General features: G+C 47.6%; 1 protein-coding gene across 4 annotated transcripts in view; it reads right to left on the bottom strand.

The window, feature by feature from the left end:
* DNAJC21 (DnaJ heat shock protein family (Hsp40) member C21) overlaps positions 1–25413 on the bottom strand; it is a 705789-nt gene that overhangs the window by 112745 nt on the left and 567631 nt on the right. The gene's annotated exons all lie outside the window — the stretch shown is intronic.

Below are 25413 nucleotides of genomic sequence, written 5' to 3'. Positions count from 1 at the left end.
ATATTTATTTTTCGCCAGAGGTCACTGTGCTTGAGGCTGCGTAGTTTTAGTCCCTCGAGGGCAGCCGTCGAGTGTCGACGTCATCCGTCGTATAAAGGGGTCGAGCCGCACCCGTTGGTCACAGTTCTGTTTTTTCAGCGTTAATGGTCGCATCAGTTGTATCAGGCATCAAAGGATGTCTGGCTCTTAAGGAAGTACAAGTGCAAAAAGTGTAAAAACTGTACGGAGGGGTAGGTTGGGAGGGTCGATGAGGAATACGTGGGAGGAACATCCAGTCGAAAGAACGTTACAGTTGGTAAGTAACTTGTTCTCCGAATGGATTGTGTCCTCCCACGTATTCCTCATCTTAGATAGACTCCCACAGCAGTAGTAATTTGGAGGAGGGAGTACCAGAGTTTTTAATTATGAACTGAATGAAGGACGGCTTTTCCAAAAAGGCCTCCTTGTTAAGAAGTGGAGTCTAAACAATAATGTTTTACAAAGGTGTGCATGGATGACCAGTTGGCCGCTGCACAAATGTCCTGTCCAGGCACAGCCCTCTGAAGAGCCGTGAAAGTTGCTAGGCCCCTGGTTGAATGAGCCCTTTATCCATTTGGAGGCTCTTTCCCAGCCAACCTGTAACATTCAGTTATTGCTAGGATTATCCATCTGGATAAGGTTTGTTTGGACACACCAAGGCCCAATTTGTGTCCAGTGTAACCGACAAATAAATGATCAGTTTGTCTAAATCTTTCAAGTCTAGAGATATAGAAGCCGAGAGCCCTTTTAGGGTCTAGCCTGTGGAACCTTTCCTCCTCTTTACTAGCGTGGCGAGGAGGATAAAAGGAAGGCAAAGTAATCTTTTGTGACAAATAAAAATCTGAAACTATTTTAGTTAAGAAAAAAGGTTTGAACTTCAAAATAACTTTATCCTTGTGGAAAATAGTGTTAGGAGGCTTACAAGAGCGCCTGCAACTCACCCTGCAGGATGAAGTTAAAGCCACTAGTAAAACCATTTTAAAAGTTAGCAGCCTTAAAGGGCAAGAATGTAAAGGCTCAAAAGGGGCCACATAAGACATTTTAAAACTAAATTTAAGTCCCAAATGGGAACCTGAAAAGGTGTATGAGGGAACACATTTGTTAACCCTTTAAGAAATTGGACAATTAAAGGCATCTTAAAATTATGAAACGTCTTCTGAGGAGCGCTTGAAGATAGATAGCATTGCTAAATATCCTTTAATAGTACTAACTTGGAGCCCCGATTTGGCCAAATGTAAAAGAAAGGAAAGCACCATGGGAGTGCTACATTGAAATGGATCCACATTCTTACCCCTGCACCAGTTACTGAATTTCTTCCAACGGCACCGGTACAAGGATTTTGTTGCTGGCATTCCAGCCGAAAGCAAAATTTCCATAACGTCGTCCGGAAGGTCCCAATCCTTATATCTCAGCCTCTCAGAAGCCAAGCGTGAAGGTTGAGAGCTTTGACCTCTGGATGGAGAACTTGACCTTCCCTTTGCGAGAGGAGATCCTCACTTTGTGGAAGACGTATTGGAGGGCAGATGGACATGTCCAGAAGGTCCGGGTACCACGTTCTCCTGGCCCAATACGGGGCATTTAGGATCATGGTTTTCCTGAACTTTCTCAACCTCCTGATTGCTTGAGGAATCGCAGGGACTGCAGGGAACACGTATAGGAGTGGAAATATCCAGTCCACCATGAACGCGTCCCCTAGAGTTCCTCTCGGGAGAAATTCCCATGAGCAGTACAGTTTGCACTTTCGGTTGGTACCGGTCGCGAACAGATCCACTTGAGGGGTTACACAAAGGGCGATGTTAGGGAGAATTCTCTTATAAGGCTAATTTCCCAAACCTAGTGAGTCCCCCAGCAGCTTTGCTGGATTTTTGGGGTTTGTTTTTTTCTCCTGCTAAGAGTGAGACTCTTTTACTCCCACTCTTAGGCATGATTCGAGGTATGACTTTGACTTGTTATGTGCTATGGGGTTCCTTTTTACTCCATAGGGTATCATCTGTTTTTCTGTATGTGTGGTACACAGCACCCTCAGTGCAGTACCACAGGGGTGTCACAGTGAACCCCAAACATAGACTCCATAGCCTGGGACTGACTACTGTCTCCCAGGGCATGTAAAGTCACCATTGGCTTTACTAGTCCAAAATTGTGAACAGAACCAGTACAAACCATCATATTGTGTAAGTACCGGTAAGGGGTAATTCGATTGCCCCTTGGTCTGTTTTCGAGGGGGCACTGTCCCGTCCCCCCTCGTCGAGTTTCTGGCTGGTGGCAGTGGTTACCACGCAAAATATTCCCCCGGAATATTCTCTATGGGATTTTCCCATTCATTTTAAACGCACCACTTTTTGGTGCAATGTTAAAGATACCGCCGGTTTATTTATTTAATATTAAATCACCGGTTGGGTCTTTTTGCCAGAACTCGATTCTAAAATGGCATTTATGTCAGTCTCTATAACTCTGACCAAGGTCGAGCCCTTTGTTCCACTATTTTGGCAGGCTTCTCCACAGAAGCCCTCCAAATGGTGCCACTCTGTCTGGGTTCCACAGGAAGGGTGGATGGGGGAATTGGCACCCTGGACTGCATTGCCTTAGCAACCCAAGTCGCACTCTACTCCGATTGGCCCAGTGGTGAGCCGCCCGGCTCACCACTTAGCATGTGTGATTGACAGCTATGCTGATGAATGGGGGTTTTTCTGCATAAAAGCAGGGCCTTTGGGACTGGAACTTCAGAAGTCACCACAGGACCTAAGAATCCGAAAAAGGGACGAAGCTGAGCCATCTGCAACGACGACACCACAGGTCAAGCCCTGCTGCAGCTACCTCACCACTTTCCCGACGACAAGAGAAGATCTTCTGCTGGACGAGTCTTCTTCCTCTGAGCTGGTGGAACCAACCAGTTCACCCTTTTCGCCTTCCAAAGACGGCCCTTGGTCGAATTGCCCGTGCCAAGCACCACCATCGGGAACTCCGCTGCTGGTTTCATCCCTGTGCAGTGCAACGACTCCAAGTTCCCTCCTCCACGAGATCCTCTCTTCCCCTGGTCAGAACAACGATCCGCAACCACTGCCAGGAACAACTGCCCCCGCTGGAGCTTCCTTTCTCTTTAAGGTACTGTGTCTTGCCTGGCCTCCCTTTCTACAGATTGCTAAAGGTGACCCTTAAATCCTTGGCTTCTATACTGGGTTGGCTCCAGACCTCTAACTATATCTTTTGAATCACCCCAACCTCTTTTGAACACTCTGCAAAGACTTTCAGTGCACTTTAAACCGTGTGATCCTGGGCACATTTTGCTTGCTTCATTTAAAGTGGGCCTGGCCTATGAACTTTGGCTCTACAGTATAACCTGCCTTTCTTCCCTTGCCCTGAACTCTTAAGTGTTGGGAACTGTTTTATTTTATGCTCTGCCTTTTCTCTCCCTTTTTAACCTAAACTATTGGAGTGCCATCTAGGTTAAGCGCTCACTTCTGTCTTAACAAATAGTTGTGCTTTAACCCTGACTTGTCCGATAGTTATCAAGAGAGGTGTATATACTTACTTGACTGTGTTTTAGATTACTTTTCATTGAGAGTGCTAGTGTATTACCTAAAGTGTGTTTTAAATAAATAACTATATACTTTTTGTACAAAGCTCTGGTCAGTGTTTGTTTGCTCTACTGTGTTTTGGCCCTATTGTGTATACTCTGCATACTTCCCTACTCTTCTTGAGAGAAGTCGGACTGCTCAGCTACATCTACCCGGTAAATCTGGGTGGTGCAGACTGCTACCAATTGGGTTTACTGCTGCTCCTGTAGTCTTAATCTTTTTGCAGTGTTCCCCAAGGGAACTGCACAGGATTCTGCCTAACAGGCGAAGATCTCTTGAAGGACTTCCTGAGCTAGTTCGAATTCGTGGGAGACTGCTCTGCCTGCTCAGAGCATCTGCCGCCATGTTTTTTTCTCTCCAGCTAGATGAATTTCCGATTGAGAGATTCCTTCTTGCATTGCTCAGAACCAGAGCTGCATTGCTTCTCTGCACAGTGGGAGTGATCCTACGCCGCCTCTTTTGTTGAGGTAATACATGGCCACTGGGTTGTCCGTCATTATTAGGACATTCTTTCCCTGTACAGAGGGCAGGAAGGCCTTCAGCGCTAGTCTGATTGCCCTCAGCTCCAAAAGGTTGATGTGTAGTTTGGACTCCGAAGGAGACCAAATACCGCTGATTGTCAGATCGTTGGTGTGGGCTCCCCACACGTGAGTGAGGCGTCCGTCACTACCGTTATCTCCGGCCATGGTTGCCAAAAAGGTTCCCCTTTGAGGATATTCTCCTTGCAAGCCCGCCATAGGAGATCTTGAGCCACTTTGGTCGGGACTTGTAGAAGATCTGACATCTCCCCTGAAAACTGGGACCATTGAGTCCTGAGGGCCCATTGAAGGGATCTCATCCTCAATTGAGCCTCTGGCACCAGAAAAATGCAGGGTGCCATGAGGCCTAGCAACCTTAGAAAGTCGAAAGCCGGTAGATGTTGGGGATTTTGAAACTTTGTTACCATCTGAAGAATGTGGTGAGCTCTCTCCTTGGGAGGTGAGGCTTTCCCTGAGGTAGTATCCAGGACTGCTCCGATGAATTGGAGTCTTTGGCTTGGAATCATTTGTGACTTCTTGTAATTGAGGGAGAAGCCCAGTTTGTGTAACAAGTGGAAGGTAATGGTCAAGTGTTCCTGGGCTCGTTCTGATGAACTCTCCCTGATTAGCCAATCGTCCAGCTAAGGGTAGACATGAATCCCTCCTCTCCTGAGACTCGCTGCCACTACAGCCATCAGCTTGGTGAAAACCCTTGGCGCAGAGGTCAGCCCAAATGGCAAAGCTCGAAACTGAGAGTGAGATCAGTCAATTGCAAACCGCAGGTACTTTCTGTGCTTGCGATGGATTGGCACGTGAAAATAAGCACCCTGAAGGTCCAATGAAACCAGCCAGTCCTGAAGCTGGAGAGCCTGAAGGATTTGAGAAAGGGTCACCATCTTGAACTTGTCCTTCCTGAGGAACTTGTTCAAGTTTCTTAAGTCCAAGATGTGACTCAACCCTCTGTCTTTTTTGGGGATGAGAAAATGAGGGGAGTACCAACCCTTGTTCCTCTCCGCTACAGGTACATGGTCTATTGCACCTTTCTCTAGCAGGTTTAAAATCTCCTGCACAAGGAGCGGGTCTGGAATTTTTACAGAGTTGGCTCCCGGTGGATGATCTTGAGGTCTTTGATGAAAAGGAAGGCAGTAACCATGTGTCACTATCTCTAGAAACCAGACATCGGACGTAATGCCCTGCCATTCATCCAGATACCGAGTGATTCTGCCTCCCACCGGGGTTTTGTGGGTTAAGACCTCAAAGTGGCTTTGCAGCGGCTGCAGCAGTGGCTGAGGAGGTAGTAGCCGCTGCTGTGGCTGATCTAGCACCTCTCCCTTTTCCACCACGAAAAGGTTTTCTCTGTTGGCCTCTCTGACTGGCCTGTCCCCTCCCTTTTCCAAAGGAGGAATAGAAGCAAAAAGGGAGACTCGTCCCGGAAGATGAGCCTGCATAAGAGTGTTGTTGAGGCTGTCTTATAGCGGCGCTGAGTGATTTTGCTTCCACTTTTGAGGTCTGCAGCTTCTCCAAGCTCTCGTCCGCCTTGCTGCCGAACAGCCTCATGCCGTCAAAGGGCATATTGAGTAACCTGGACTGAACATCAGATGCAAAACCAGATTTCCTCAGCCAAGCAAATCTGCGTAAAACCGTGCTAGCCACCATGGACCTGCTCACACTATCAGCAGTGTCCAGTCCGGACTTGAGGCACTCCTCCATTGCCTCCTTTCCATCTCTTACTATCGCCAGGAAACCATCCCGTTCCTCACCCTCCGGGATGTGTTCAGTTGCTGCATTCAAGCAGTCCCACATGGTTTAAGTAAATCTAGCTAATGTACAAGTCACATTAGTAGATTTAAGGGCCATACTGCCTGAAGTGAACACTTTCCTCGCCCAAGCATTAATCTTTTTATCGTCCCTGTCAGGGGGCATGGAGGGGATAAGCTGATTGCTTATTTGCAGTCGCAGCTTGAATCACCAAGCTCTCAGGTGAAGGATGCTTAGACAGCTACTCTGGATCTGAAGGTGAAGGTCTGTACTTTCCCACACATTTTTTATTTACAGCTGGTAAAGATTCTGGGATTTGCCATAACTCTCTTTTGTAGAGCTTTGTAGAAAGGAAGGATCGGATCCTTCTGAGGTCCTTTATCAATAATATCTGTCATGTCATCCTGGTCGTAACTCGGGGACACTCTCTTCCACCCCATGAAGTCGAGGACTCTTCCCATGAGGTTCCTATACCCAGATTCTCCGTGGTCAGTAGGGTCTCATCTTTCAAATTCTACCTCAGGTGATTATCTAGGCCACTGGCCGATTGTAGGCAGTCATAAAGGTTGGCCATTTTGGTACTTAGGTCTATTAATTCTTCAGGAACTTCTCTTGTCCCAAATCTAACACCAGCTGATGTAATTTCTTCATCAGAGGATTGTTCATCAAAAATAGAACACATAGATTAAAAATATTCCTGCCTGGGCTGAGGATGGAAGATTTTTTCTGGTCAAGGTGGCGGCATTGACCTAGGTTTAGCCATAAATGTCGTTTTGGGTATCAGTATTAAAGATTTCCCCTACAAAGGCATCGATGGAGTCGATGGAATAGACGCTGGCTTCGATATGCTCGAAGGAATCCTCAATGCCATCGAGGAAGGCTTCAATGTCGTCGAGAGAGGCTTTGACACTGTGGTTGAAGGTATCAACGCCATCTTTGGCTTTGACGTAGTCGAAGGATGTGTCGAGTCAATGCCTGACTTTGACGACGAGGACGCCATTTTGTCCACTGTTAACCTCGATTTGTGCACCGAAGGTTTTTCTCTTGTTTCATGAGGCGCTGGAAAATCATCCTCCGAGTACGCCCTCGACTTTCTGTTGGATTTTGCTTGTACAGTTTTAGATTTCCCTCTGTCACTCTTGGAGTGGACCGGGGCATGCTCTTCACGCAACTTTTTTGAGGGGTTCGGGCCGCCTTCTCAAAAATCTTTAGCATTGAAGCCCTTAAGGCCTCACATTTTTTGGGGGAATCATAGAAGGACATGAAATGAACCTTCTATCAGGCGAGGAGGAAGAAGAGGAAGATTTGTGGCGTTGCTTCTTCGATTTTTTAGATGAAGAGGAGGAAGATTTCCTCGAGCGACTCTTCGACTTCGACCGCCTCGAGACGAGATTTCCTACTCGACTCTCCCGAGTCTTTTTGCAGACTTAAAAGACTACTCTTCCACCACTAGCTTACCTTGGCGTTCCTTAAGAGCCTTATCCGACATCACCTGACACGAACCACACTCGTCGACCCGATGGTCACGGCTGAGGCACCAAAGGCAATTGTGGTGAGGATCCGTAATGGACATCTTCCTTCCGCACTTTAGAGACTTTTTAAAAGCCGTCTTGGGTGTGGTATGACTTGAAGATGAAGACATTTTCAATGAAAGAACTAACACGCTGTTTCGAAACACGTAGCAGAAGCTCGGAATAACGGAACTGAGACCAACGGCACCAGCACTAACTGCAATATTAATGTCCTGGCCATTACCCCTTGCCTATGGTCAGACCACCACATTATCACCTTCAATACTGAAGCTTCTCCCCGCATCCCGACCTTGATAGCGCCTGCCCTCCCGACCAGAAACAAAAAGGACATAACCAAGGAGAAACTTCTCCCTTTGCTCCTCCCTACGCTCAAAATGGCCACTGACTCTTGTAATGACCCTACTAACTTAGCTGATATCTATAACTACAGCATGCTCAAAGCCATAGACTCCATGGCGCCCATCAAACTGAGGAAGGCCAAACCACGGGCACATCTGAACTCTTGGTTTACTCCACAGTTAAGACTACTCCGCAAAACTAAACGCTGTGCTGAGAACCGCTGGAAAAGCCACCCTTCCGACACGCACAAAGATGACTTCTTCCTGGCATCGCTCACCTACAAAGCAGCCATCATAGAGGCGAAAAAAGAGTCCCTTAATAATCGCATTGTGCAAGCCTACTCCAACTCTAAGGAACTAAGATCTTAAAAGAGCTTGAAACTCCCGCTATCCCCCCCACGCCCCACCACCTGCATTAAAGACAGCAAATGGTGTGCTAACATTCAGGCAGCGTTACTGAATAAAATTACCATGCTTCAATCTAAAATCACAGCTAAACAAGACAGCCTAAAATTGGACAATAACCCTCCCACCCCAGCTGAGGCCCTCTCCCCTATCTTGCCCAACCTCAAACGATTTGCCTTTTCACCACTCACTACTACCGAGGTGGAAAACATCATTCTGAGGATCTAACCATCCGACTGTCAGGAAGATCCCTGCCCTGCCTCAATTATCAAGGAATCTGCCCACGACTTGGCCCCATTTATCACATCCTTTATCAACGCCTCCTTCAAAACAGGAATTGTCCCTGACAACCTTAAAGATGCATGGGTGATGCCCCCTGCTCAAGAAACCTTCCCTTGACCCTAGCACACCGACCAATTACCGACCCATTACTACTGTCCCGTTTCTGTAAAAGATTTTAGACCGTGCAGCATACCTGCAAATCCAAGAGTATTTGGAGGCCAATAATCTTCTAGGTCTTAGACAATCCGGTTTCCGACCGACACACGGATCAGAGAAAGCCTTACTTGACTTAAAAACTCAAATTGAAGATCTAAAGGACAATGGCAAACTTGCCTTGCTACTCCTACTCGACCTCTCCGCGGCCTTCGATTTGGTCGATCATCAAATCTTATGCAAGCATCTTCACTCTGCCGCCCACTTCTCGCCACCTGCTACGGCCTGGATCAAATCATTCTTGAGTAATATTTCTATGCGGGTCTTTTCCCAATCTGCAGCTGCAGATCCTTCCCCCATTCTCTGCGGTGTGCCCCAGGGCTCTTGTGTGTCACCAACACTCTATAATGTTTTTACAAAACCGCTCTTTGATGTACTTGACCATCTGGGTGTCTCCTACACGAATTACGCGGACAACACCCAGATTCTCATTCCCATCACTGGAGACAACTTAGCTGACACCAAGGCCCTGAACGATGTCTACCTGGTCATCCAAGCTTGGATGGCACAACACTAGTTATGCCTCAACGATGACAAGACTGAGCTCCTCATCTTGGGCACTACGCAACGTCTTAGTAAACTTGAGCCATCCTACCAATCATTTATCATTGATGGCAACACCATCAAAGTTTCGAAAGACACCAAAACTTTAGGCGTCTACCTTGACACCACCCTATCCCTATCCCGACAAACTAACGCAGTCAGATCGGCCTCAGCATACACCTGCAAACTCATTGCAGCTTGCAGGCCATTTCTGACAACCCTAAATACGGTCACATTGGTCAGAACTCTCATCATGGCCAAAATCGACTATGGGAGCGCCCTCTACCTAGGAACAAGCCAAGAGAACTTGAACAAACTGCAAATCGCCCAGATCACATCTCGGAATCTAGATCCAACCTACACTGGCTACCGGTCAAACAGAGAATTTCATTGAAAGTCTTAAGTCTTACCCACAAATGCCTTGCCAACCAACCCCCCCTGTACCTCTGCAGCCGGCTAGCCCGCTACGCGCCTACCCGCCCGCAAAGAACTGCCCAGACCCACTGTCTAACCATCCCCAGGTTCAAACTTCAAAAAGCGGGTGGATCTAGCTTCCCCGTCCTAGCTTCCAAACTCTGGAATGCCCTCCCCACCACCATCAGATCTGAAAAATGTTTTAGTGCCTTCAAATCCAAAACGAAATCCTGGCTCTTCAACCAGCCTTGAAACCCGGACTTCTTATGCTCCTGGGAGCCTGTCCCAGGAATACACCTGCCCTAACCTCTACGTTGTAAATATGTATATTATTGTATGCTCTGTATACTCGCACCGTCTTAAAAGCTGAATATATGTATGCCTATGTAACCATGTCTAAAGTTGCGCCCGGATGCCTCCGGGCCTGAAGGTGCACGTTACAAATAAACAAATACAAACGGGCGCGGCTAGAGCCCTTTATATGACGGATGATGTCGACACTCGACGGCAGCCCTCGAGGGACTAAAACTACGCGGCCTCTAGCACAGCACCCTCTGGCGAATTTTTTTTTTCAAATAAAGAAGCAGCAAGCTGGCAAATATCTAAGATAAGGAATACGTGGGAGGACACAATCCATTAGAACAAACTGTACTGCTGTACTAAAACAGATATATCATTTAATTACAAAGTCATACATAATATCTGTGCGGTTAAAATAAGTTCTCAGGTTAAACATAACAGACAGTTGGTAGAGCATGCTGAAATTATAAATACAGTAATGGCCAGTTAAGACCCAACTCAGTCTTGACCCTAAAACCAAAGCTTCATTCCTTGTGGTAGACATTATAACTAAAGATTCTAAGAGATGGGAACAAAGGGAACCCTAAATAAGAGAAACCTACATTAATATCTTCATATTCAGGACCCAAGATGCTACACAGAACGCGGCCACAGGATTCCTGCTATAGTCTAGTACAAAATAAATAACGCAGATGTAGTGACAAGGCCAGTGAGCTGGCCTTGTCAAGATGGGATAGGATCCCCTCTCACCCGGGCTGGGAGGCCTACCACAGATAGTCTGACCCCCGAGGACTGTGGCAGTTGAGAGGGTCCCAATTCCTGCACCCTTTGTGCCAGCAAAGTATTTATCTTTAGTCTTGCCTCCATTATCCAAAACTTACCAGCGTCATACTATTAACAAAACTCCTGCATCAGAATTTGAAATAAAGAAAAAAGAGAGTTGAGACACAGGGATCAGATGCAGAGAGAGAGAAAGGGAGAGACACCGACGAGAAAACATGAAGAAATGTTGTTGCCGAAAAACACAGCGGAGACACCAGCATTTTGCGAAGGAGAGAGCAATAGGCAGCTTCCATATGCAGCAGTGCAAAGGAACTTCTGTAGCTGCCAAACAGAGCATGCAAGTCTGCACAACAACTCAAGTGCCCCATACAGTACCGGGGGGAGAAGGACCCCTATCCCCTGATTAGACTTACCGGGAGACCCCACGAAACTGGGGCCCAGAACACAAACATGGACACAGGCCTTCTGGGCCACCATCACCAGTTCTTATGTGAACCGCTCAGAGGAAATGGGCAGGTCTTAGCACAGAATTTATACATTTCCATATTACACACATGGCCTGGATGGGTAAGACTGGGCAAGATTGGCCACGGAAAGAAAAACAATTCTGGACAGGCAAGGGGAAATAGACCTGGAACAGGAAGCAGGTTTTTCCGGTGAGGTCAAAGGTTGGGGGTGGGTAGGACAAGAACAGAAGGAATGAAGGAGAAATGGTTGAGTGCTAGGTGAAAGAAGTGTATTCAGTAATGTGGAGGTGGGGGTAGTTGTGTGGAAGAAGAGGCAGTTGTGTAGGGGACGGAGTAGTAGTGTAGGGGACAGAGTAGTAGTGTAGGGGACAGAGTAGTAGTGTGGAGGTGGATGTAGTAGGGTGGAGATGGATGTAGTAATGTGTAGTTGGATGTAGTAGGGTGGAGGAGGATGTAGTAGGGTGGAGGAGGGAGTAATGTGGGGAGAAAGAGGTAACATCAGATGGTGGAGACGAGACCTAGGAGTGATCATTGGTGGGAGAGCTAGGCAAAGTGGTGCAAGAGTAGAAAAGGGAAAGGTAACATTGAGCACGTTAGAATTGGCCTGAATCAAGCAGCATATTTGTAAAGGCACCATCACAAATCCACACTACAAAAATAACCTTTGGATAGTGCACGGAGAGTTAAGAAGTCCTAGAGATGAGTCTAGAGAGGAACAACGTTCAGCCTTTAGGTTATCTCCAGCTGAAGCCAGAACTAGACAGTAGAGGTCAACCTTCTGTAGCTACTAACCTGGGTGAAGGATGCCTGGGGTAGGGCAGAGATCATCCGCTAGATGAGAGAGAGAGAGGGATCGTCAAACTCCACAAAACCTTCAATATAAAACCTTGAACCACCTCAGAGACTGGGGGTGTTTCTTTAGCCATCTGTGAAAATGGACATAACACAGTTGTGTAACTCCTAGAGAGGAAACCGAGGTATACAATGTCCAACAAAGCCAGGATTTGGGATACACATTTGGCTCATACTGTCAAGACCATAAGGTCAAATTACATACCCAGGAATAAAAACACATGTAGCAAGTTGTTAAGACGGATTTTCACAATAAGCCACGAAGACAGATTCTGAGAGGTCACCCTCTTATGATGAACAGCAACAAACACTAAGGTCTAGCCAAACTCCACCTGGGTAGTAGGAATGAAGGCTTAGACTTAGAAGGGTGTGAGAGTGGTGAAGGGTTCAGTAAGAAAACAGACCACTCTTAACAATACAAGTTAAGGAGAATGTATACAAATACAGTTATTTATTTAGGCCTTATACAAACTCTTGGCAACCACAGGTAAGTAACATACCAAAATATTAACTACTATTACTGTCATGGCCATTGGACAAGGGTCCAGGCCTTCCTCACCTCCGGGGTCCAAATGGTCCCAATGGGCCCAGTCCTGGCGCCTCTGGTGCTAGGCTCATGGAAAAGTGTGCTTTGGAGGGGCCAGGGCCAGGCTATTTAAGGCCAGCCCACCCACATGCCTCCGCTTCGCGTTATTCTGCTTTCAGCAGCGTAACGCTTACCGCTGTCTTTACCTGTTCTTCATCTCGTCGTGCATCCGCTTGATTCCAGCTGCTCCATTGCTGAAGACCATCATACCTGGATCCCGCTACTTCATCGCGAAAGACGCATCTTACCAGATTCCAGCAACTCCATCGCTGAAGGCACGCCTTACCCGATTCCAGCCGTTCCATCGCTGGGCGCGCATCTTACCTGCATCCCATTGCTATCTGAGCCTTTCCTCACTGATCCGGGTGCCCAGCAACGCAGAGCTCCACTTCTTTTCATCTTTGCGGTACCTTTATCATGTAACCGCGGAGCTGCCCCCGAGCATCCAGACTTCGCTCTATGCCGCCAGTCTTCTCCTGCGAGGGAAAAAGAACCCAACAGGTTAGGAACCATATAAATAAACTCTTAGCCGCGCCATACCTGAGTCTAGAGTTCCATTACAAAGGCCAACGTACCAGCTAATTCGGGAGCTCCATCATCCTCAAGGGAATCCCCGGACTCTCTCCACAACTCCGATTGGCCATCTTCACACCTATTGGAAAAGAGATAAGACAGTGCAAGAATTACTATTAATAATCAAGGCAAAAGACATTGTAATAAAACGAACATTAATCATAACCAAAAGACTTATCTTCTAAGTGGATTGGTCGCAGCCGGTCTGGATCTCCACTTCCACGGACTTGTGAAGTAACTAGGCCCATTCTACGCGCCCCTGCTACAAGAAGCAGGACGGAGAGCTCATTGTTACAAAACCTCCGGTGAGCTTGCATGGGAAAACGCTTACGCACTTCATTTTGGCAGGAGAGGGTCGAGGGATTTCACAACACCACCATGCCATTCTCATTGACTCGCATCAGGGGCAATACCAGCGTCCAGAACAGCAGGCTCAGCAGCAGCTGGGGGAGAGAGTCTGTCCAGGGGAGCCAAGTCGAAGGAGGGCTCCAACCATGCCCCAACGTCCCCGCAGAGGCCAGGTGAGCTTAACAGAACACAAAGCCTCTCCGAATCTCTGCCTGGACGTTTTGGAAACCTCTGAAACCGACCAGTTAGCCCAATTACTGGGGGAGCTGCGGGCTGAAGTGCACGCCTCAAGACAAGAGACTAATTCCTTGAGGAGAGACCTTATTGTAGCCCGGGAACGGACGAACGATTTGGCAAGGCAAATGATCCAGGCACACGCAGGACAAGTTCCGTTACCCGGGATTGCACCCACTCCTTTGCCTCAATCATCACCACCAGTGCAAGTGGTACTTCCAGGGGCAGTCCCACTGGCTCCACCAGAATGCTTCTCCGGCGACCCGAACAAATATGCTATGTTCATGAACCAGTGCCGTCTCCACTTTATGTGCCGACCAGGAGCCTTCCCGAATGACAGCGCGAGGGTGGTCTTTGTACTTTCCTATTTCGGTGGCTATGCAGCCGACTGGTCCATACCATAAGTAACCCAGGATGATCCAATACTTCGGAACTTTGAGGAATTCCAACGGGAATTGGAAAAATTGTTTGCCAGGCACACCCAAGGACAAGCATTAGACAACAAACTACTATCTCTTAGACAAGAGACTTATTGACTTACATTGCCACCTTCAACCGTCTCATTGCCCAGACTAATTGTCCTGAGGAGAAACTGACCACACTTTTTTACCGGGGGCTACGTGATGAGTTAAAATACTTAATAGCTCAAGTGGTCAATCCGCCCGAGTGTTGTGCGGAATATATCAACCTAACTGTGCAATTGGACCACCGGTTACAAGACCGAAAAATGGACCGCACGATGGCGGAAGGGAGATCAGTTTACATGCGACCTCGGGAAAATCAAACCAGGACTCATGAAACCACAGAGCCTATGCAAATTGGAGAATTACAAACTCCCATTTCCAAGGCTGAGAGGGAAAAAAGGAGACAACAACAACTTTGCCTATATTGCGGAAAGGCTGGACATTTCTTTCGATATTGCCCTATTAAACCTCCCAAGAAGATGGTAGGTGCTACAGACAATGGCAACCAAGAAAAGGAACAGAAGTCGGAAAACTGAAACGCCTGGCAAGTGTAAGGGTCCGCTTGACGAGCGGAATTAAGAAAGTTGTACAGACCTCACACCTGGTCATCCCGGTATTAATAACCCAGCACCAACAACCGTCAATAGTACATGCTCTAGAAGCCTACATCGATAGTGGTGCGGTGGGAAATTACATCGATCAGGATTTGGACGCACGGATAGGCCTTCCACTTCAGCAAAAAACAAACTCGGAAAAAGTTACAGCCGTGGATGGCTCCCAGCTGTCTTCGGGGCCAGTAACTCAACACACCGACAAGGTAATGCTGACATTGCAGGATGGTCACTGGGAAAGCATTTCGTTTGATCTGATAGGGCCCCCCCAGTTCCAAATGATCCTAGGAATGCAGTGGCTTGAAACCCATAACCCAAGGATTGACTGGCACACCAAAAAGCGGACTTTCCCTCAAAAATGTGCAAAGAGATGCTACCATAGGGACGTGAGGACTCTACAACTCAAGGGGAAACCCATCCTAGGAATTTCGGGTCCATTACCTTCCGAATATCAAGATTTTCTGGACGTGTTCCAAAAGAAACAAGCCAACACCCTGTCTCCACACAGAATTTACGACTGCCGAATCAATCTGGTCCCAGGGGCACAAATACCCTGCAGCAGAATCTACGCTCCGACTGAGCAAGAAAATCAGCACCTAAGGACATATCTAGGCATGTACCTAGGTAATGGGTTCATCCGCCCGTCCAAGTCCCCAGCCTCCTCATCTCTCTTCTTCGTGCCAAAGAAGGAAGGGGACCTTAGAACTTGTATAGATTATAGGGCGTTAAACCAGATTACCGTGAAGAATTGATACCCTCTGCCACTCATTCCCGAACTACTTGATCAAGTAAAAAATGCTCAAATCTATACAAAATTGGACCTACGAGGAGCTTACCATTTGGTAAGGGTAAAGAAAGGCGACGAATGGAAGACCGATTTCCGAACCAAATAAGGACTTCGAGCACCATGTCATGCCCTTTGGGTTATGCAACGCACCAGCATCATTCCAGTTCTTTATGAACCATGTACCCCACGAACTGCTGGACGTCTGTGTCCTTATCTACATCAACGACATCCTCATCTATTCAGCATCCAAGGAAGATCACGTGGGCCATGCAAGGGGCGTTCTGGAAAAACTCTTTAAGCATCGGCTGTTTGCCAAATTGGAAAAGAAAAAAAAAAAAAAAATCGATGTCACGGAAGTCAAGTTCTTGGGCTTCATGCTTACCCCACGAGGGGTGCACATGGACACTTGTAAGGTGAAAGCTATTCTTCAGTGGCCATCCCCGACATCAACCAAAGGAGTGCAGAGCGTACTCGGGTTTGCCAATTTCTACCGGCGATTCATCCCCGGATTTTCTCAAATTGTTCATCCTATCACTTCTTTATTAAGAAAGATAAAACATTTTTTTGGACTCCCGATGCTGAAAAGGCCTTCCAGGAATTGAAATTGGCTTTCACTTCAGCACCCGTTCTTCGGCATCCTCGACCCGATCTGCCCTATGTAGTTGAGACCGGTGCCTCCATGGTCTGTGGCCATGGGGGCGGTGTTATCACAAAGGGACCTGGACACGGGGCAGTTAAATCCCATAGCATTTTGGTCCCGTAAGTTTACAGAACCAGAGATAAAACAGTGCAAGAATTACTATTAATAATCAATGCAAAATACATTATAATAAAACGAACATTAATCATAACCAAAAGACTTACCTTCTAAGTGGATTGGTCGTAGCCGGTCTGGATCACCACTTCCACGGACTAGTTAAGTAACTAGGTCCATTCTACGCGCCCCTGCTACAAGAAGCAGGACGGAGAGCTCATTGTTACAAAACCACATGTGAGCTTGCATGGGAAAACACGCACTTCATTTTGGCACGAGAGGGTCGAGGGAATTCACGACACCACCACGCCATTCTCATTGCCTCTCATCTTCTCTCATGGGCAATACCAGCGTCCAGAACAGCAGGCTCAGCAGCAGCTGGGCGAGAGAGCCTGTCCAGGGGAGCCAAGTTGAAGGAGGACTCCAACCGTGCCCCGCCGTCCGCGCAGAGACCAGGTGAACGTAACAATTACAAACGCACTCACCTTGGTATGCTGAGCTAAGAGCACATTTCTCTTTTAAAATACAGTCAGAATCAGTGTACAGAATAGTGTCAATGTAGGAAAGCAAGTGAATAAAAAATAGAACGAGGCAAGTAACCAATAGTTGGAGAACTAATAAAGTGAAATAAAGGAGTTAGAAACACCATATACAACCGGTATCACTCATTTACTGCTGGAATAAAAGGCAAATGCACATTTACTACGCATTCGGCAGTAACGAAAATGCTGACTCCAATTATGCCGTACAAGGGGAGAAGTGGTTGCAGGGGTGTCCCCCCCCCGCACCTCTTCTATGGTATAATGGTTTCAAGGGTTGCAGGGGTGTCCCCTGCAGTCACAAGTAAGGGGTGGGGGAAGAAACACAGATGTCTGATCTATGTCAGCACAGCACAGCTCTATTTTTGCATTCGGAATATCCGTATGCAGTATTTTGGCCAGCACAGTAATCATAATAAGGTACTATTGTTAAAAAAAGTCCTTCTCCAGACAGAAAATAAGGTGCCCAGTGCCCTTTGAGTCACAAGCCACTACATAACTCTTTTCATAATGGTAGAAGTCTTGTTGAGAAAGTTAAGCTTGAGCCAACAGGTAGTTTGTAAGTGTTGCAAAGTATAACAAAAACAGGAGAACATTTCTTAACAGACCCTATCCCAAGCCAACCACCTCAGGAGAGCCCCAAGGGAGGATATACCTGACCAGAACCCTAAAGTTGAAGGTTAGCCAAAGAGGAAGTAGGGGTAGAAAAGGTTCACCTACACAAAATGATGGCGACAGCGGGGAGCCAAAACTAGTGCATTTACTCACACCCTTTGCTCTGGTTCACTCAGGGACCACTGTCGGGGTTCCTGAAATTGCTGGACTTTCTGAATTTGTGCCTTGATTCTGTTGAAGGAAATCTGGAAGCCTCTGTGCAGAGGTCACTTCAGGTGTCAGGCAATTGGGTTTGGCAAAATCGTGGTTCCATCCGATGGATTGGTTCTGTATAGTGGACAGGACTCCCAGGATGCGATGCAGGTGGCGACCAGCGATGATGGTGGAAGGTATCTGTGGGGGAAACACGGAAACTTGTCCTCTAATGACCCTCTTTGTGGTGTAGAGCTAAAGTAGCCAAGGAAGCCGTTCCGGATAGTGCTATATGCATGAGACAAATGGTGGGCCACTTGAAAGTAACAGTAGTGGATAAAAGCGCCCCTCTGTAAACATTTGCTCCCAAACCTTGGAGCCACTAACTGACTTCTCAGAACTCTCTTGCATTCCAGAGCCTTCTCTCAGTCCACAGGTCCACCCACACATACTCCACACCTAATATTACACTAGATGAACAAGTTACTCCTTACCTGGTAACGTTCTTTCGATGGGATGTTCCTCCGACGTATTCCTTATCTATGATATTTGTATCTCCAGCTTGCTGGCCTCGGAAAAAATGTTTCCCCAGTGGAGGGCGCTGTGCATCGACGTCCGTCGAGTAGGTGTTCCTCGACAGCCACCGTATCGACGCCGACGTCATCATGCCTATAAATGGCCACGCGCAGCGTCCGTTGCTCAGTTCCGTTTTGTAGAGTAAGGTAGTTATTGCATGAATGGTTACTACCCTTGAAGGAGCGTAAGCTGCAACCACAAGGGAAATGTTACTGCGGGGATGGATGGGAGGGGTGATAAGGAATACGTCGGAGGAACATCCCATCGAAAGAACGTTACCAGGTAAGGAGTAACTTGTTCTTCGAAGGGATTGTGTCCTCCGACGTATTCCTTATCTATGATAGAGTCCTATAGCAGTGGTAAGTGATTGGAGGCGGGAGTAAGAGATGCCATATTACTCTTTAAGAATGAACAGAGTGTAACACAGCTTTGCCAAATCTAGTCTCTTGACTAGAGGAGGAATCCAGGCTATAAAATTTGGTAAAGGTATGTGCGGACGACCATCAGGCAGCCGCACATATTACTCTAATTGGTACCCCTCTTTGAAGAGCTGAGGAGGCTGCGATACCCCTGGTCGAAAGAGCCCTTAGATTTTGAGGGGGCTCTTTCCCTGCCAGTTTGTAGCATTCCAGAAAGGCTAAAATAATCCATCTGGAGATGGTTTGTTTGGTTATTGGTAATCCCAACTTATGTCCTGCGTAACCTACAAAGAGTTGGTCTGCTTGTCTAATTTTAGCAAGTCTACTGATATAAAAACTCAAGGCTCGCTTAGGGTCCAGCCTGTGTAGTCTCTCTTCCTCTTTCCCCGGATGGGGAGGAGGATAGAATGAAGGTAAAGTAATCTGAGTAATGTGAAATTCAGAAACTACCTTTGGGAGGAAGTTAGGCTTCACCTGTAGAACGACTTTGTCCTTGTGAAAAATTGTATGAGGAGGTTTACAAGATAGGGCTTGTATCTCGCTAACCCTTCTAGCAGATGTTAATGCTACCAATAAAACAGTTTTGAGGGTGAGAAACTTCAATGAACAAGAGTGGAGTGGTTCAAATGGAGCACCCTTTAGGAAGTTTAAGGAAGTTCCCATAAGGGAACTTGGAATGGTCTTGGAGGGTAAACATTAGTTAGACCTTTCAGGTATTGTATTACCAATGGAATTTTGAAATACGATGGCTCCTCTGCAGTGCGCTTAAAGATCGATAGCGCTGCGAGATAGCCCTTAATAGTGCCAAATTGAAGGCCTGAATTTGCCAAATAAAGTAAGAAGGATAACACTGCAGGTGTACCACATGAAAATGGTTCAATATTCTTTTCTCTGCACCAGCTGCAAAATGTATTCCAACGGCAGCGGTATAGAGTTTTAGTTGCTGGCTTTCTGGCTGAAAGCAACACCTCCATGACGTCATCTAGAAGGTCCCAATCCTTGTACCTCAACCTTTCAGATACCAAGCGTGAAGGTTGAGGGTCTTGATGGCTGGATGGAGAACCTGACCTCCCTTCTGCGAGAGAAGATCCTCTCTGTACGGTAGACGAATTGGAGGATGGATGGACATGTCCAGAAGGTCCGGGTACCACGTTCTCCTGGCCCAATCTGGGGCAATTAGGATCATGGTCTTCCGAAACCTTCTCAACCTCCTGATCATTTGAGGAATGACAGGGACCGGAGGAAATGCGTACAGAAGTGGGAACTCCCAGTCCACTACGAACGCGTCTTCTAGAGCTCCTCTCGGGGGAAATTCCCTTGAGCAAAATCTGTCGCACTTCCTGTTGATACTGGTGGCGAACAGATCCACTTGAGGGGTTCCCCAAAGGGCGAAGAACTCTTGAAGGACTTCCTGAGCTATCTCCCACTCGTGGGAGACTGTGTTCTGCCTGCTCAGAGCGTCCGCTGTCAAGTTCTTCTCTCCAGCTAGGTGAATTGCCGATAGAGAGATTCCTTCCTGAATTGCCCAAAACCAGAGCTGCATTGCCTCTCTGCACAGTGGCAGTGACCCTACGCCTCCTCTTTTGTTGAGGTAGTGCATGGCCACTGTATTGTCCGTCATTATCAGGACGTTTCTCCCCCGTACAGACGGCAGAAAAGCCTTCAGTGCCAGTCTGATGGCTCTCAGCTCCAACAGGTTGATGTGTAGTCTGGACTCCGATGGAGACCAACGACCGCTGATGGTCAAGTCGTTGGCATGGGCTCCCCACCCCGTGAGTGAGGCGTCTGTGACTACTGTTATCTCCGGCCATGGTTGCCAAAACAGTTCTCCTTTCAAGATGTTCTCTGGAGAGGCCCACCATTGAAGGTCGTGGGCTACCTTGTCCGGAATCCGGAGGAGATCTGTCATCCTCCCTGAGAATTGTGACCACTGAGTCCTCAGTGCCCACTGAAGGGATCTCATTCTCAGGCGAGCCTCTGGCACAAGGGATATGCAGGATGCCATGAGGCCTAGCAACCTCAAAAAGTTGTAGGCTGGGAAACGTTGGGCATTTTGAAACCTGGTGACCATCTGCAGAATATCTTGAGCCCTCACCTCTGGTGGCGAGGCTTTTCCCAGGGACGTGTCCAGGACTGCTCCAATGAACTGGAGTCTCTGTGATGGTATCATCTGTGACTTCTTTAAATTGAGGGAGAAGCCCAGCTTGTGAAGGAAGTGGAAGACATAATCTAGTTGGATCTGAGCTTGTTCCGAAGAAACTGCTCTGATCAACCAATCGTCCAGGTAGGGGTAGACGTGAATCCCTTCTCTCCTTAGACTTACAGCCACAACCGACATTAGCTTGGTGAAGACCCTCGGGGTGGAGGTCAGCCCAAATGGCAGAACTCGAAATTGATAATGAGAGTTGCCGATTGCGAACCTCAGGTACTTCCTGTGCTTGGGATGGATTGGCACATGGAAATAAGCATCCTGAAGGTCCAGAGATACCAACCAGTCCTGAAGCTGGAGGGCCTGAAGGATCTGAGAGAGAGTTACCATCTTGAACTTGTCCTTCCTGAGGAACTTGTTCAATTCTCGTAAGTCCAGGATGGGTCTCAGTCCTCCGTCTTTCTTTGGTATGAGAAAGTAGTGGGGAGTACCAGCCCTTGTTCCGGTCCGCTACAGGTACCGGTTCTATGGCACCTTTCTCTAGCAGGTCTACAATTTCCTGCAAGAGGAGCGGATCCGGCACTTTCCGAGAGCTGTTCCCGGTGGATGGCTCTGAGGGATGCGTAGAAAAGGCAGGCAGTAACCTTGAGCAACTGTCTCCAATGACCAAGCATCTGACGTAATAGCCTGCCATTCCGTCAGATGGTGAGTTAACCTGCCCCCTACAGGTGTCTTATGATGGGAGACCTCAGAGTGGTTTGGGAGCGGCTGATGCAGTTGCCGAAGGTAAAGCAGCTCCTGCTCCTGCTGATGCGGCTTTCTTTCCTTTACCCCGTCCACCACGGGTACATTTTCCTTGGCCTCTTTGAGCCGGCCGTCCTCTGCCTCGTCCATATGAGGAATAATAGCGAAAGGACCTTCCTCTCCAAGAGGATCCTGAGGGACGAAAATTAGTTTGGCGGATTGGCTGCTGCTTTAGATGTTTGCAGTTTTTCCAAACTGTCATCCGCCTTTTTACCAAACAGGGAAGAGCCGTCAAAGGGCATATTTAAAAGTCTGGCCTGTAGGTCAGAAGCAAAGCCGGACTTTCTCAGCCACGCATGCCTGCGGATTGTGGTACTTGCCGCCATGGCCCTGCTGATACTGTCAGCAGAATCAATGCCAGTTTGAAGGGACTCACACATTACATCTTTACCATCTCTGATGATATTTAAAAATGCGTCCCTTTCTTCTCCTTCCTGGAGGCAGTCAGCCGCTGATGAAGCACACTCCCAAAGAGTGTGGCGGAACCTAGCGAGCGTACAAGTCGCATTAATAGATTTTAAAGCCATGCTACAGGCCGAGAAGACTTTCTTAGCCATGGCATCATATTTTTTATCATCCCTATCCTGTGGAGCAGTGGGGTATGTAGATGTACTGCCTAATGAAGTTGCAGCCTGGACCACCAGACTCTATGGAGTAGGGTGCTTAGATAGGTATTCAGGGTCAGCAGCAGATGCCCTATATTTCGCTGGCAACTTCTTGTTAACCGCAGGGACAACTTCAGGAGTTTCCCAGTTAGTTAAAATCTTTCTTTGTAAAGCAGAATGAAAGGGAACCACAGGATCCTTCTGTAGACCTTTATCCAGAATATCTCTGAGGTCATCCTGTTGAAAAACAGGTGAAGGCGCAGACCAACCCATGAACTCCATAATTCTTGACATTAGGGTTCTATAAGGGGTTTCAGCATGTTCCCCTGGGTCTGGTTTGACAAATTCCACTTCTGGGGAAGTGTCTAGGCCACTTGCTTCCTGTAATACTTCCTGAAGGTCTTTCAACCTTCTTTCCTCAGAGGCAAAAGTCTCTGGTTCAGGTGATGTGGTCCTCTGCAGCCCAAAAGGCCTTTCTTGATCAGAATCTTCCCTTTCTTCATAAATTGAAGTTAAGGGGGGATGCTCTGGCCTGTGAAATGGTATAAAACCCATCTCTAAAGCAGAGGGAGCCATCATCAGTGGCCTTGAAAAGGTCGATGTCGTAGACGCGGATGTAAAAATCCTCGAAGGCGCCGACAAAGGCGTCGAGAAAACTGGAAGAGGCCTCGAAGAACTCGAGAGGATCGGAATCCTGCTCGAGGATGTCGACGACGTTCTCAACGTCGTGGTCGTGTCGGAGGCTCTCGGTGTAACCGTTGGCTGTGGAGTAGCCGTGGGTTTTTCTTTTATTGGCGACGCTGGCGTCGACTCGATCGACGGATGCGTCGAAGAACCCTTCGATAACGGCGTTGATGGCACCGCTCTATGCTTCGAAGTGGCTTGAGACGATGGCGTCGAAGATGCTTTACTTCCCGATGGCTCATGGCGCTTTCAGGTCGACTCTTTCGCCGGGTGCTTCGACTCGCGGCGTTTAGATTCTTTGGGCTTTTCACCTGGGGTATCACCCTCAGCTGACTTCGAGGGGGTCGAGGCTGCTTTCTCGAAGACGCTTAGCATCTTTTTTCTGAATTCCTCCCACTCAGCCTGAGAGCTGTGTTTTGTGGGGCAATGTACTCTTTCAGCGGAACTAGAAGACGACGACAAAGGAGATCTTCTACGTCTCTTTTTCGAGTGTCTAGACCTCGACGAGTGGTGAAAGCCACTTCGAGACCTAGACCGAGAATGCTTTCGACGGTGAGGAGACTAATGTCTCGACTCTACCCCAGAAACTATCGAGGAAGTTAAAACTGACTTACCTCTCTCGAGCTTCCCCTTACGCTCCTTCAAAGCTTTCGCCGTCATGGATAGGCATTCCTCACACTCCGAACACTGGTGTTCGATTCCCAGACACCACAAACAGATCCTGTGAGGATCCGTCAACGACATTTTCTTCCCACAGTCTCGGCATTTTTTGAAACCGGACCGAGGAGTCGTCGGGTCGGAGGAGGAAGCCATCGAGTACGAGTCGGTTTTCTCGAGGAAATATGAATATATTTCGACTGACGAACTGAGCAACGGTATTCCGAGGCACACGAAGCGCGGAAAAACGGAACTGAGCAACGGACGCTGCGCGTGGCCATTTATAGGCATGACGATGTCGGCGTCGATACGGTCCCTGTCGAGGAACACCTACTCGACGGACGTCGACGCACAGCGCCCTCTACTGGGGAAAAAAAATTCCGAGGCCAGCAAGCTGGAGATACAAATATCATAGATAAGGAATACGTCGGAGGACACAATCCCTTCGAAATAACAGATAGCCCACAGGATGATTCCAGTACTAATCCGGGTGCTTCCAGCAGCCCAATATTCGAGCAGAGGGTGGGACTGGTTGTTCCTACCAGTCTGGGGATTGAAACACCAATGAAGGTCTCGAGGAGATCTTCAGAGAGACAGGGCTTCACCTGGCAAATGAAGAAAAGTGCTGCTGGCTAGCCTCCATAAACACTGTCTGGGTCCCCAGCAGGCTGTTCTTCATAGGGGTCTTTGCTCCAACGATCTATTGAACGGCTGCAAGAGTCCCCCTTTCATCCAGAATCTGTCAGGAGTTGACCCAGCCCACCAATGGTAAGGAACTACACACCATTCAAACATGGCAGGGGCTGTCCAATCTTGGAGAGCCTCTGTCCACTGCTTCTGCTCAGCAACAGACACGCTGGCTTGGATGTGGAACAGACAGACCCAGCTCCAATGCTCGGCCACACACACAGCATGCCACTTTTACTGCGAAGGCTGCAGCTTTCCCTGTGAAAGGTCTTACCATACATGGAAAACCCAGGTCTGGCTGGGCCAGAAGAAGGTCAAACTATAAGATGGCCAAAGGACAGATGGAAGCCTTGTGGGACGGCCACTTACTCTAAATGGCATAATGTGGTAAAATGCAAAAGTGCAAAAGAAAAACGTAAAAAAGAATGCAAATCTCGGACACATCATGAAAGTAACTACAAACTTACCATAAATAAACTTATAGACACAAAGTGATTTTATTTGATTTAGCATGTGTATTGCGCATATCCAAGTAGACCCAAGCAGGAAACCTGCATCTAGGAACTGATGTTGTCTTACTTTGCCCTCCTATAGACATTAGATCATTACTGAAACAAAAATGTTTTCAAATTCTTCCGGAAAAGACTAAGGGGATACTTTTCCACAAGACATCAGGAAGTGTATTGCACAAATGGGAGCATCTGAGAGAAAAGCAGTGGTCGCCTCTGGAAACACATTGAGACAGAGGGACAACTAACATTTTTGTCGGATGAATGTAGGGGTCGTAGGGGCTGGAAAGGCTTAAGTTTTTAGGCCAAATATTTAGGGGCCATTTCAGATATACATTTAGAAATAAGACAATACTCTGAATTCAATTCTCTTCCAAACCGGCAGCCAGTGCAGTGTCCTCAGATACTTGATGGGGGTGTTTTAGGCAGACCAAAGACCAGTCTTACTGCAGCATTCTGGGCCACCTGGAGCCGCTGGAGTTGGCCCTCAGGAACTCCCAGAAGAAGAACACTGCAATAGTTAAGACTGGAATTTATCATTGTCCCTATGAAAACTGCACAGTTTAATTCCGAGATAAATGGCAGAATAGGTTTTAGAAACCGAAGTTGAAAAAAATACCAA

This window comes from Ambystoma mexicanum, chromosome 6p, assembly GCF_040938575.1.
Source record: "Ambystoma mexicanum isolate Mex_15411 chromosome 6p, UKY_AmexF1_1, whole genome shotgun sequence".
Taxonomy (NCBI): Eukaryota; Metazoa; Chordata; class Amphibia; order Caudata; family Ambystomatidae; genus Ambystoma; species Ambystoma mexicanum.
The sequence above is the reverse complement of the archived record's forward strand: the minus strand, read 5'-3'. Positions and strand labels throughout refer to the sequence as shown.